The sequence below is a fragment of the Balaenoptera borealis genome (genome assembly GCF_965194805.1).
Source record: "Balaenoptera borealis genome assembly, chromosome: 8".
Lineage (NCBI taxonomy): Eukaryota > Metazoa > Chordata > Mammalia > Artiodactyla > Balaenopteridae > Balaenoptera > Balaenoptera borealis.
The window spans coordinates 43086-57363 of record NC_138865.1 but is presented as its reverse complement, the minus strand read 5'-3'; the positions used below and the strand labels follow the sequence as shown (position 1 = coordinate 57363).

Sequence of the window (14278 nt, the reverse complement as noted above, 5' to 3'; positions counted from 1 at the left end):
CATTAGGGGATCGGCCGCATTATATGGTAGCTCAATTTTTACCTTTTAAACGCAGCTCCATTCTGTTCTCATTAGTGCTGTTACCACTTTACATCCCACCAGCAGCTAGAAGGTACACAGTTCCCTAAAACCTCTTCAGTGTTTATAGTTTGTAGACGTTTTCTGATGGTCATTTGACTGGTGAGAGCTGAAACCTTTGTGGATGTTGGATTTGCATGCAGCTAATAATTCCTTATACTGAGCTTTAGGCATGTCCTTTTTTTTCCTTTTCCTTTTTTTTTAAAGAGTGAGTACAACTTCCCTCTTCATATTGACTTCTTGAAAAATTTGTCATGTGTTGAATTTTCTTGCCTATTCCCTACCCCAGGACATTTTTTGAGGGCAGGTGTCATTTACAGCCCTGCAGTCCTTGTGACTATTAAGCGACCATTAGCACTGGGTTTAATGCTGCTGTTGTGGGAAACAGCCACAAGGCGGCAGCATTATTACGTTCTCAACTCTTGTTACTAGGACAACAGAGTCTTCCTGGACGTCGTATTCCTCGGTTGTAAATTAGAGTGGAATGTGCTGGGACAAGACCACAGAAGTTTATGTCTCCTTACTTAGGTTCGTTTTTTAAATTTAATTTATATTTCTTATCGGAGGAAATTTGATTAGAGTGTTGTGATTGTCTGGCTGTACAGAATCTGGTCAATGATTCATACATATGTCTGTTCATCTTCGGATCCTGTTACCATGTATGTTCTTACAGAATGTTGAGTAGACCTCCCTTGGTATTTGGTAGGTGTTTTGTCATTATATATTTTATATGTATTGGTGATTATATAATTCATATAGTTCATATGTTATAGGTTTATATACATTTAACATACATTAGTATATGTATGTTAGCCCCATAATCCTAATTTATCCGTCCTCCCACCTTTCATTTTGGTTAACCATTAGTTTGTTTTATAAGTCTGTGAGTGTCTTTTTCTGTGGAAATATGTTCATTGGTAGCAATCTTAGGATAACATGTATAAATGATATCATAGGATATTTTTCATTCCCTTTTGACTTACTTAACGTTATATGATTATTTCTAGGCTCATGTGTAGTCCTGAAAACCGCATTGTTCATTTTTTTTCCGAACCTACTATTCCATTCGGTACGTATACCACTTCTTCTTTGTCCATTTATCTGTTGATGGACATTTTGTTTGCTTGCATGGCTTGGCTATTGTAAATATTGCTGCAGTGCATGTTTGCCTGTGTGTGCCTTTCCGACTCTGGTCTTCTTAGGGTATAGGCCCATTAGGGGATCGGCCGCATCATATGGTAGCTCAATTTTTACCTTTTAAACGCAGCTCCATTCTGTTCTCATGATTAGCTGTTACCAGTTTACATCCAACCAACAGCATAGTGGGTATGCATTTCTCCACCAACCCGTCAGCATTCATTGTTTGTAGACTTTTTACAGATGGCATTTTGAATATTGGGTGGCGAAATGTTTTTGTAGTTTGGATTTGCGTCCAACCAATAATTCCTGACATTGAGCTTTTATTCATGTTCTTCTTTTTTTTTAAATAACAGAGTGAGTAACACTTACCTCTTCAAACAGTTTTCTTGAGAAATTTTCCGTATTATGACCTTTCTTGGCCATTACCTACCCCAGGACATTTTTTGAGGACACGTGTCATTTACGGCCCTACAATTACTGTGAATCTCAAGTGACCCTTAGCCCTGTGTTTAAAGCTGCTGTTGTGGGAAACGGCCACAAGGCGGCAGCATTTCTCCATTTCCAAATCTGGTTACTAGGGCAGCAGAGCCTTCCTGAAAGTCGTGTTCCTAGGTTGTAAATTAGAATGGGATATGCCAGGGAAAGCCCCAGTAACTTTATGTCTCATTAATTGTCGTTCGTGGTTTTAATTTTTCTAATTGGGGTAATGAGTAGAATAGTGTTTGTTCTGGGTGTACACAATCAGGTTCAATTGAACATTATATATATCTATTCATGTACAGAGCCTCTTCCCATGTAAATTACTATTATTTTTTTTTGTAAATCTTATTTATTTATTTATTTATTTTTGGCTGAGTTGGATCTTCATTGCTGCATGTGGGCTTTCTCCAGTTGCGGTGAGCGGGGGCTACTCTCCGTTGCGGTGCACGGGCTTCTCACTGCAGTGGCTTCTCTTGTTGCGGAGTACGGGCTCTAGGCGTGTGGGCTTCAGTAGTTCTGGTGCATGGGCTCAGTAGTTATAGCTCATGGGCTCCAGAGCGTAGGCTCATTAGTTGTGGTGCACGAGCTTCGTTGCTCTGCAGCATGTGGGATCTTCCCGAACCAGGGATCGAACCTGTGTCCCCTGCATTGGCAGGCAGATTCTTAACCACGGTGCCACCAGGCAAGCCCCCGTGTAAATTATTACAGAGCGTTCAGTAGACCTCCCTTGGTATATGGTCGGTCTTTTTGATACATGTGTTTAATATGTATTTGTATACGTATGGTAACCCTAATCTTAATGTATCCATTCCTCCCACCTTTCCTTTTAGATAACCATAGTTTGTTTTCTAAGTCTGTGAGAGTCTTTCTCTGTGGAAATATGTGCATACGTGTCAGTTGTTAGGTAACAGCTAGGAGTGATATCACAGGTTATTTGTCGTCTGCTTTCCGACTTACCTCATGTTCTGTGATCATCTCTAGGCTCATCTATGGTGCTGCAAAGAGCAGTGTTTCATCCTTTTCCATGGCGAATATTCCATTGTGTACATGGACCACTTCTTCTTTGTGCATTCATCTGTTGATGGACATTTTGGTTACTTCCAAGTCTTGGCTATGCTAAATATTGATGCAGTGCAGGATTGCCAGCCTGTATCTTTTGGATTCTGGTCTTCTCAGGGGTTAGACCCAGCAGTGGGCCTACTAGATCATATGGTAGTTCAATTTTTACCTTTCAACGCACCTCCATTCTGTTCTCACTACTGGCTGTTACCAGTTTACATCCCACCAGCAACTAGAGGGTACACAGATCTCTAAAACCCCTTCAGCATTTATTGTCTGTAGACTTTTTACTGATGGCATTTTGAGTGTTGGGTGGTGATACCTTTTTGTAGTTTGGATTTGCATGCGTCTAATAATTCCCGATATTGAGGTTTAATCTACGTCCGTTTACTTTCATTTTTTTAAGGTGAAACAGAGTAACTTACCTCTTCAAATTGTTTCCTTGAAAAATGTGCCATGTTCTGAATGCCTGTGGCCATTACCTGCACCAGGACATTTTTGAGGGCAGGTGTCGTTTACAGCCCTGTAGTAATTGTGACTATCACATGACCATTAGTTCTGCGTTTAAAGCTGCAGTTGCAGGCAACGGCCACGAGGGGGCAGCATTTCTATATTCCCAACTCTGGTTACTAGGGCAACAGAGCCTTCCTGGAAGTCCTGTTTGTAGGTTGTAGAGTAGAGTGGAATGTGCCAGGACAAACCCCCAAAAACTATGTCTACTTATTTGTTGTTGGTATCCTCAGTTTAATTTTCATTTTTCTCAGAGCAAATTTGATTGCAATGTTGTGTTTGTTCTAGGTGTACAGAATCTCTTTCAGTGATTCATATATCTTTTCATGTTTGGATCCTGTTCCATATAGGTTATTACAGAATGTTGTGTAGACCTCTCTTGGTATTCGGTATGTCTGATGATTATATATTTTATAAGTATTAGCATATGTCTGTTAAACCCAATATCCTCCGTTATACATTCCTCACACCTTTCCATTTGGTTAACCACAGGTTTGTTTTCTGAGCACGTGAGTGTCCTTCTCTCTGGAAATAGGTTCATTCCTATCAATTTTTAGATAAGACCTATACGTGATATCATAGGATATGTGTGTCTCGCATTCTGACTTACTTCAAGTTGTGTGATTATCTGTAGCCTCATCTATGGTACTGCAAACAGCATTGTTTCATTCTTTTCTGTGTCTAATATTGCATTGTGTACATGGACCACTTTTTCGTCCATTCATCTGATGATGGACATTTTTGTTGCTTCCATGTCTTGGCTATTGTAAATACTGCTGCAGTACACGATTTTCCATCCTGTGTCTTTCTGATTCTGGCTTTCACAGGTGACAGGTCCAATAGTGGGCCTTCCGGATCATATGGTGACTGAATTTTTACCTTTAAACGCACTGCCATTCTGTTCCTATTATATGGTTGTTACCAGTTTACATCCCACTTAGACCGAGAGGTTACGCTATTCTCCACAACTTCTTCAACATCTATCGTTTGTTGACTTTTTGCTGATGGTCATTCTGACTGGTGTGAGGTGATACCTTTGTGTAGATTGGATTTGCATGCGTCTAATAATTCCTGATGTTTTGCGTTTATCAATGTCCTTTTCATTTTTTTTTAAGATTCAGCTAAACTTACAACTTCAAATTGCCTTCTTGAAAAATTTGCTGCGTTTGGATTTCTTTGGCCATTCCCTACCCCAGGACAGTTTTTGAGGGCATGAGTCATTTACAGCCCTGCAGTCCTTGTGAATATTAGTGACCATTAGCAGTGGATTTAAAGCTGCTCTTTGAGGAAACGGCCTTAGGGTGGCAGCATTTCTACGTTGCCAACTCTGCTTGCTAGGGAAACAGAACCTTGCTGCAAGTTGTGCTTTTAGGTTGCAGATTAGAGTGGAATGTGCCAGGAGAAACCCCCATAAGTTTTAGCCTCCTTAATTCTTGTTTGCGTCTTTAAGTTGTAGTTTTTATCAGAGCAAATTTGATTGAAAAGTGTCTTTTGTTCTAGGTGTACAAATCTTGTTCATGTACACATATACATATATCTATTGATCTTTGTGTCCTTTTCCATGTAGGTTATTACAAAGTGTTGAGTAGACCACTCTTGGTATTCCATAGGTCTTTGGGGATGATATATTTTATATGTATTAGTATATGTTTGTTAACCCCAATATCCTAATTTATCCATTCCTCACACCTTTTCATTGGCTTAACCATAAGTTTGTCTTCTCAATTTGAGATTGTCTTTCGCTATCGACATATGTTGATTTTCATGAATTTTCAGATACCATAAGTGATATTATAGGACATTTGTCTTTCACATTTTGACTTACTTCACGTTGTGTGATTATCTCTAGGCTTATCTTTGGTGCTGCATATGCCATTCTTTTATTTTTTTTCGTGGCTAGTATTCCATTCTGTACATGTACCACTTCTTCTTTGTCCATTCATCTGTTTATGGACCTTTTTTTTGCTTCCATGTCTTGGCTATTTCAGTATTGCTGCAGTGCATGTTTGCCTGTCTGTGCCTTTCCGATTCTGGTCTTCTTAGGGTATAGGCCCATTAGGGGATCGGCCGCATCATATGGTAGCTCAATGTTTACCTTTTAAATGCAGCTCCATTCTGTTCTCATTAGTGCTGTTACCACTTTACATCCCACCAGCAGCTAGAAGGTACACAGTTCCCTAAAACCTCTTCAGTGTTTATAGTTTGTAGACGTTTTGCTGATGGTCATTTGACTGGTGTGAGCTGAAACCTTTGTGGATGTTGGATTTGCATGCAGCTAATAATTCCTTATACTGAGCTTTAGGCATGTCCTTTTTTTTCCTTTTCCTTTTTTTTTAAAGAGTGAGTACAACTTCCCTCTTCATATTGACTTCTTGAAAAATTTGTCATGTGTTGAATTTTCTTGCCTATTCCCTACCCCAGGACATTTTTTGAGGGCAGGTGTCATTTACAGCCCTGCAGTCCTTGTGACTATTAAGCGACCATTAGCACTGGGTTTAATGCTGCTGTTGTGGGAAACAGCCACAAGGCGGCAGCATTATTACGTTCTCAACTCTTGTTACTAGGACAACAGAGTCTTCCTGGACGTCGTATTCCTCGGTTGTAAATTAGAGTGGAATGTGCTGGGACAAGACCACAGAAGTTTATGTCTCCTTACTTAGGTTCGTTTTTTAAATTTAATTTATATTTCTTATCGGAGGAAATTTGATTAGAGTGTTGTGATTGTCTGGCTGTACAGAATCTGGTCAATGATTCATACATATGTCTGTTCATCTTCGGATCCTGTTACCATGTATGTTCTTACAGAATGTTGAGTAGACCTCCCTTGGTATTTGGTAGGTGTTTTGTCATTATATATTTTATATGTATTGGTGATTGTATAATTCATATAGTTCATATGTTATAGGTTTATATACATTTAACATACATTAGTATATGTATGTTAGCCCCATAATCCTAATTTATCCGTCCTCCCACCTTTCATTTTGGTTAACCATTAGTTTGTTTTATAAGTCTGTGAGTGTCTTTTTCTGTGGAAATATGTTCATTGGTAGCAATCTTAGGATAACATGTATAAATGATATCATAGGATATTTGTCATTCCCTTTTGACTTACTTAACGTTATATGATTATTTCTAGGCTCATGTGTAGTCCTGAAAACCGCATTGTTCATTTTTTTTCCGAACCTACTATTCCATTCGGTACGTATACCACTTCTTCTTTGTCCATTTATCTGTTGATGGACATTTTGTTTGCTTGCATGGCTTGGCTATTGTAAATATTGCTGCAGTGCATGTTTGCCTGTGTGTGCCTTTCCGATTCTGGTCTTCTTAGGGTATAGGCCCATTAGGGGATCGGCCGCATCATATGGTAGCTCAATTTTTACCTTTTAAACGCAGCTCCATTCTGTTCTCATGATTAGCTGTTACCAGTTTACATCCAACCAACAGCATAGTGGGTATGCATTTCTCCACCAACCCGTCAGCATTCATTGTTTGTAGACTTTTTACAGATGGCATTTTGAATATTGGGTGGTGAAATGTTTTTGTAGTTTGGATTTGCGTCCAACCAATAATTCCTGACATTGAGCTTTTATTCATATTCTTCTTTTTTTTAAAATAACAGAGTGAGTAACACTTACCTCTTCAAACAGTTTTCTTGAGAAATTTTCCGTATTATGACCTTTCTTGGCCATTACCTACCCCAGGACATTTTTTGAGGACACGTGTCATTTACGGCCCTACAATTACTGTGAATCTCAAGTGACCCTTAGCCCTGTGTTTAAAGCTGCTGTTGTGGGAAACGGCCACAAGGCGGCAGCATTTCTCCATTTCCAAATCTGGTTACTAGGGCAGCAGAGCCTTCCTGAAAGTCGTGTTCCTAGGTTGTAAATTAGAATGGGATATGCCAGGGAAAGCCCCAGTAACTTTATGTCTCATTAATTGTCGTTCGTGGTTTTAATTTTTCTAATTGGGGTAATGAGTAGAATAGTGTTTGTTCTGGGTGTACACAATCAGGTTCAATTGAACATTATATATATCTATTCATGTACAGAGCCTCTTCCCATGTAAATTACTATTATTTTTTTAAATAAATTTATTTTATTTATTTATTTATTTTTGGCTGAGTTGGATCTTCGTTGCTGCATGTGGGCTTTCTCCAGTTGCGGTGAGCGGGGGCTACTCTCCGTTGCGGTGCACGGGCTTCTCACTGCAGTGGCTTCTCTTGTTGAGGAGCACGGGCTCTAGGCGTGCGGGCTTCAATAGTTGTGGTGCATGGGCTCAGTAGTTATGGCTCATGGGCTCCAGAGCGTAGGCTCATTAGTTGTGGTGCACGAGCTTCGTTGCTCTGCAGCATGTGGGATCTTCCCGAACCAGGGATCGAACCTGTGTCCCCTGCATTGGCAGGCGGATTCTTAACCACGGTGCCACCAGGCAAGCCCCCATGTAAATTATTACAGAGCGTTCAGTAGACCTCCCTTGGTATATGGTCGGTCTTTTTGATACATGTGTTTAATATGTATTTGTATACGTATGGTAACCCTAATCTTAATGTATCCATTCCTCCCACCTTTCCTTTTAGATAACCATAGTTTGTTTTCTAAGTCTGTGAGAGTCTTTCTCTGTGGAAATATGTGCATACGTGTCAGTTGTTAGGTAACAGCTAGGAGTGATATCACAGGTTATTTGTCGTCTGCTTTCCGACTTACCTCATGTTCTGTGATCATCTCTAGGCTCATCTATGGTGCTGCAAAGAGCAGTGTTTCATCCTTTTCCCTGGTGAATATTCCATTGTGTACATGGACCACTTCTTCTTTGTGCATTCATCTGTTGATGGACATTTTGGTTACTTCCAAGTCTTGGCTATGCTAAATATTGATGCAGTGCAGGATTGCCAGCCTGTGTCTTTTGGATTCTGGTCTTGTCAGGGGTTAGGCCCAGCAGTGGGCCTACTAGATCATATGGTAGTTCAATTTTTACCTTTCAACGCACCTCCATTCTGTTCTCACTACTGGCTCTTACCAGTTTACATCCCACCAGCAACTAGAGGGTACACAGATCTCTAAAACCCCTTCAGCATTTATTGTCTGTAGACTTTTTACTGATGGCATTTTGAGTGTTGGATGGTGATACCTTTTTGTAGTTTGGATTTGCATGTGCCTAATAATTCCCGATATTGAGCTTTTATCTACGTCCGTTTTCTTTCTTTTTTTTTAAAGTGAAACACAGAAACTTACCTCTTCAAATTGTTTCCTTGAGAAATGTGCCATGTTCTGTGAATTCCTGTGGCCATTACCTGCACCAGGACATTTTTTGAGGGCAGGTGTCGTTTACAGCCCTGTAGTAATTGTGACTATCACATGACCATTAGTTCTGCGTTTAAAGCTGCTGTTGCAGGCAACGGCCACGAGGGGGCAGCATTTCTATATTCCCAACTCTGGTTACTAGGGCAACAGAGCCTTCCTGGAAGTCCTGTTTGTAGGTTGTAGAGTAGAGTGGAATGTGCCAGGACAAACCCCCAAAAACTATGTCTACTTAATTGTTGTTGGTATTCTCAGTTTAATTTTCATTTTTCTCAGAGCAAATTTGATTGCAATGTTGTGTTTGTTCTAGGTGTACAGAATCTCTTTCAGTGATTCATATATCTTTTCATGTTTGGATCCTGTTCCATATAGGTTATTACAGAATGTTGTGTAGACCTCTCTTGGTATTTGGTATGTCTGATGATTATATATTTTATAAGTATTAGCATATGTCTGTTAAACCCAATATCCTCCGTTATACATTCCTCACACCTTTCCATTTGGTTAACCACAAGTTTGTTTTCTGAGCACGTCAGTGTCCTTCTCTGTGGAAATAGGTTCATTCCTATCAATTTTTAGGTAACACCTATACGTGATATCATAGGATATGTGTCTCTCGCTTTCTGACTTACTTCAAGTTGTGTGATTATCTGTAGCCTCATCTATGATGCTGCAAACAGCATTGTTTCATTCTTTTCTGTGTCTAATATTGCATTGTGTACATGGACCACTTTTTCGTCCATTCATCTGATGATGGACATTTTTGTTGCTTCCATGTCTTGGCTATTGTAAATACTGCTGCAGTACACGATTTTCCATCCTGTGTCTTTCTGATTCTGGCTTTCACAGGTGACAGGTCCAATAGTGGGCCTTCCGGATCATATGGTGACTGAATTTTTACCTTTAAACGCACTGCCATTCTGTTCCTATTACATGGTTGTTACCAGTTTACATCCCACTTAGACCGAGAGGTTACGCTATTCTCCACAACTTCTTCAACATCTATCGTTTGTTGACTTTTTGCTGATGGTCATTCTGACTGGTGTGAGGTGATACCTTTGTGTAGATTGGATTTGCATGCGTCTAATAATTCCTGATGTTTTGCGTTTATCAATGTCCTTTTCATTTTTTTTTAAGATTCAGCTAAACTTACAACTTCAAATTGCCTTCTTGAAAAATTTGCTGCGTTTGGATTTCTTTGGCCATTCCCTACCCCAGGACAGGTTTTGAGGGCATGAGTCATTTACAGCCCTGCAGTCCTTGTGAATATTAGTGACCATTAGCAGTGGATTTAAAGCTGCTCTTTGAGGAAACGGCCTTAGGGTGGCAGCATTTCTACGTTGCCAACTCTGCTTGCTAGGGAAACAGAACCTTGCTGCAAGTTGTGCTTTTAGGTTGCAGATTAGAGTGGAATGTGCCAGGAGAAACCCCCATAAGTTTTAGCCTCCTTAATTCTTGTTTGCGTCTTTAAGTTGTAGTTTTTATCAGAGCAAATTTGATTGAAAAGTGTCTTTTGTTCTAGGTGTACAAATCTTGTTCATGTACACATATACATATATCTATTGATCTTTGTGTCCTTTTCCATGTAGGTTATTACAAAGTGTTGAGTAGACCACTCTTGGTATTCCATAGGTCTTTGGGGATGATATATTTTATATGTATTAGTATATGTTTGTTAACCCCAATATCCTAATTTATCCATTCCTCACACCTTTTCATTGGCTTAACCGTAAGTTTGTCTTCTCAATTTGAGATTGTCTTTCTCTATGGATATATGTTCATTTTTATGAATTTTCAGATACCATAAGTGATATTATAGGACATTTGTCTTTCACGTTTTGACTTACTTCACGTTGTGTGATTATCTCTAGGCTTATCTTTGGTGCTGCATATGCCATTCTTTTATTTTTTTTCGTGGCTAGTATTCCATTCTGTACATGTACCACTTCTTCTTTGTCCATTCATCTGTTTATGGACCTTTTTTTTGCTTCCATGTCTTGGCTATTTCAGTATTGCTGCAGTGCATGTTTGCCTGTCTGTGCCTTTCCGAATCTGGTCTTCTTAGGGTATAGGCCCATTAGGGGATCGGCCGCATCATATGGTAGCTCAATTTTTACCTTTTAAACGCAGCTCCATTCTGTTCTCATTAGTGCTGTTACCACTTTACATCCCACCAGCAGCTAGAAGGTACACAGTTCCCTAAAACCTCTTCAGTGTTTATAGTTTGTAGACGTTTTCTGATGGTCATTTGACTGGTGAGAGCTGAAACCTTTGTGGATGTTGGATTTGCATGCAGCTAATAATTCCTTATACTGAGCTTTAGGCATGTCCTTTTTTTTCCTTTTCCTTTTTTTTTAAAGAGTGAGTACAACTTCCCTCTTCATATTGACTTCTTGAAAAATTTGTCATGTGTTGAATTTTCTTGCCTATTCCCTACCCCAGGACATTTTTTGAGGGCAGGTGTCATTTACAGCCCTGCAGTCCTTGTGACTATTAAGCGACCATTAGCACTGGGTTTAATGCTGCTGTTGTGGGAAACAGCCACAAGGCGGCAGCATTATTACGTTCTCAACTCTTGTTACTAGGACAACAGAGTCTTCCTGGACGTCGTATTCCTCGGTTGTAAATTAGAGTGGAATGTGCTGGGACAAGACCACAGAAGTTTATGTCTCCTTACTTAGGTTCGTTTTTTAAATTTAATTTATATTTCTTATCGGAGGAAATTTGATTAGAGTGTTGTGATTGTCTGGCTGTACAGAATCTGGTCAATGATTCATACATATGTCTGTTCATCTTCGGATCCTGTTACCATGTATGTTCTTACAGAATGTTGAGTAGACCTCCCTTGGTATTTGGTAGGTGTTTTGTCATTATATATTTTATATGTATTGGTGATTATATAATTCATATAGTTCATATGTTATAGGTTTATATACATTTAACATACATTAGTATATGTATGTTAGCCCCATAATCCTAATTTATCCGTCCTCCCACCTTTCATTTTGGTTAACCATTAGTTTGTTTTATAAGTCTGTGAGTGTCTTTTTCTGTGGAAATATGTTCATTGGTAGCAATCTTAGGATAACATGTATAAATGATATCATAGGATATTTGTCATTCCCTTTTGACTTACTTAACGTTATATGATTATTTCTAGGCTCATGTGTAGTCCTGAAAACCGCATTGTTCATTTTTTTTCCGAACCTACTATTCCATTCGGTACGTATACCACTTCTTCTTTGTCCATTTATCTGTTGATGGACATTTTGTTTGCTTGCATGGCTTGGCTATTGTAAATATTGCTGCAGTGCATGTTTGCCTGTGTGTGCCTTTCCGACTCTGGTCTTCTTAGGGTATAGGCCCATTAGGGGATCGGCCGCATCATATGGTAGCTCAATTTTTACCTTTTAAACGCAGCTCCATTCTGTTCTCATGATTAGCTGTTACCAGTTTACATCCAACCAACAGCATAGTGGGTATGCATTTCTCCACCAACCCGTCAGCATTCATTGTTTGTAGACTTTTTACAGATGGCATTTTGAATATTGGGTGGCGAAATGTTTTTGTAGTTTGGATTTGCGTCCAACCAATAATTCCTGACATTGAGCTTTTATTCATGTTCTTCTTTTTTTTTAAATAACAGAGTGAGTAACACTTACCTCTTCAAACAGTTTTCTTGAGAAATTTTCCGTATTATGACCTTTCTTGGCCATTACCTACCCCAGGACATTTTTTGAGGACACGTGTCATTTACGGCCCTACAATTACTGTGAATCTCAAGTGACCCTTAGCCCTGTGTTTAAAGCTGCTGTTGTGGGAAACGGCCACAAGGCGGCAGCATTTCTCCATTTCCAAATCTGGTTACTAGGGCAGCAGAGCCTTCCTGAAAGTCGTGTTCCTAGGTTGTAAATTAGAATGGGATATGCCAGGGAAAGCCCCAGTAACTTTATGTCTCATTAATTGTCGTTCGTGGTTTTAATTTTTCTAATTGGGGTAATGAGTAGAATAGTGTTTGTTCTGGGTGTACACAATCAGGTTCAATTGAACATTATATATATCTATTCATGTACAGAGCCTCTTCCCATGTAAATTACTATTATTTTTTTTTGTAAATCTTATTTATTTATTTATTTATGTTTGGCTGAGTTGGATCTTCATTGCTGCATGTGGGCTTTCTCCAGTTGCGGTGAGCGGGGGCTACTCTCCGTTGCGGTGCACGGGCTTCTCACTGCAGTGGCTTCTCTTGTTGCGGAGTACGGGCTCTAGGCGTGCGGGCTTCAGTAGTTCTGGTGCATGGGCTCAGTAGTTATAGCTCATGGGCTCCAGAGCGTAGGCTCATTAGTTGTGGTGCACGAGCTTCGTTGCTCTGCAGCATGTGGGATCTTCCCGAACCAGGGATCGAACCTGTGTCCCCTGCATTGGCAGGCGGATTCTTAACCACGGTGCCACCAGGCAAGCCCCTGTGTAAATTATTACAGAGCGTTCAGTAGACCTCCCTTGGTATATGGTCGGTCTTTTTGATACATGTGTTTAATATGTATTTGTATACGTATGGTAACCCTAATCTTAATGTATCCATTCCTCCCACCTTTCCTTTTAGATAACCATAGTTTGTTTTCTAAGTCTGTGAGAGTCTTTCTCTGTGGAAATATGTGCATACGTGTCAGTTGTTAGGTAACAGCTAGGAGTGATATCACAGGTTATTTGTCGTCTGCTTTCCGACTTACCTCATGTTCTGTGATCATCTCTAGGCTCATCTATGGTGCTGCAAAGAGCAGTGTTTCATCCTTTTCCATGGCGAATATTCCATTGTGTACATGGACCACTTCTTCTTTGTGCATTCATCTGTTGATGGACATTTTGGTTACTTCCAAGTCTTGGCTATGCTAAATATTGATGCAGTGCAGGATTGCCAGCCTGTATCTTTTGGATTCTGGTCTTCTCAGGGGTTAGACCCAGCAGTGGGCCTACTAGATCATATGGTAGTTCAATTTTTACCTTTCAACGCACCTCCATTCTGTTCTCACTACTGGCTGTTACCAGTTTACATCCCACCAGCAACTAGAGGGTACACAGATCTCTAAAACCCCTTCAGCATTTATTGTCTGTAGACTTTTTACTGATGGCATTTTGAGTGTTGGGTGGTGATACCTTTTTGTAGTTTGGATTTGCATGCGTCTAATAATTCCCGATATTGAGGTTTAATCTACGTCCGTTTACTTTCATTTTTTTAAGGTGAAACAGAGTAACTTACCTCTTCAAATTGTTTCCTTGAAAAATGTGCCATGTTCTGAGTGCCTGTGGCCATTACCTGCACCAGGACATTTTTGAGGGCAGGTGTCGTTTACAGCCCTGTAGTAATTGTGACTATCACATGACCATTAGTTCTGCGTTTAAAGCTGCAGTTGCAGGCAACGGCCACGAGGGGGCAGCATTTCTATATTCCCAACTCTGGTTACTAGGGCAACAGAGCCTTCCTGGAAGTCCGGTTGGTAGGTTGTAGAGTAGAGTGGAATGTGCCAGGACAAACCCCCCAAAACTATGTCTACTTATTTGTTGTTGGTATCCTCAGTTTAATTTTCATTTTTCTCAGAGCAAATTTGATTGCAATGTTGTGTTTGTTCTAGGTGTACAGAATCTCTTTCAGTGATTCATATATCTTTTCATGTTTGGATCCTGTTCCATATAGGTTATTACAGAATGTT

At 39.9% G+C, this 14278-nt stretch overlaps 1 long non-coding RNA gene across 1 annotated transcript; it reads left to right on the top strand.

The window, feature by feature from the left end:
- Positions 1–3050: 3050 nt before the first annotated feature.
- Positions 3051–8480, top strand: LOC309633217. The gene is made up of 2 exons (XR_014247387.1): positions 3051–3127; positions 8449–8480. It is a non-coding gene; the product is annotated as an uncharacterized lncRNA (long non-coding RNA).
- Positions 8481–14278: the final 5798 nt, after the last annotated feature.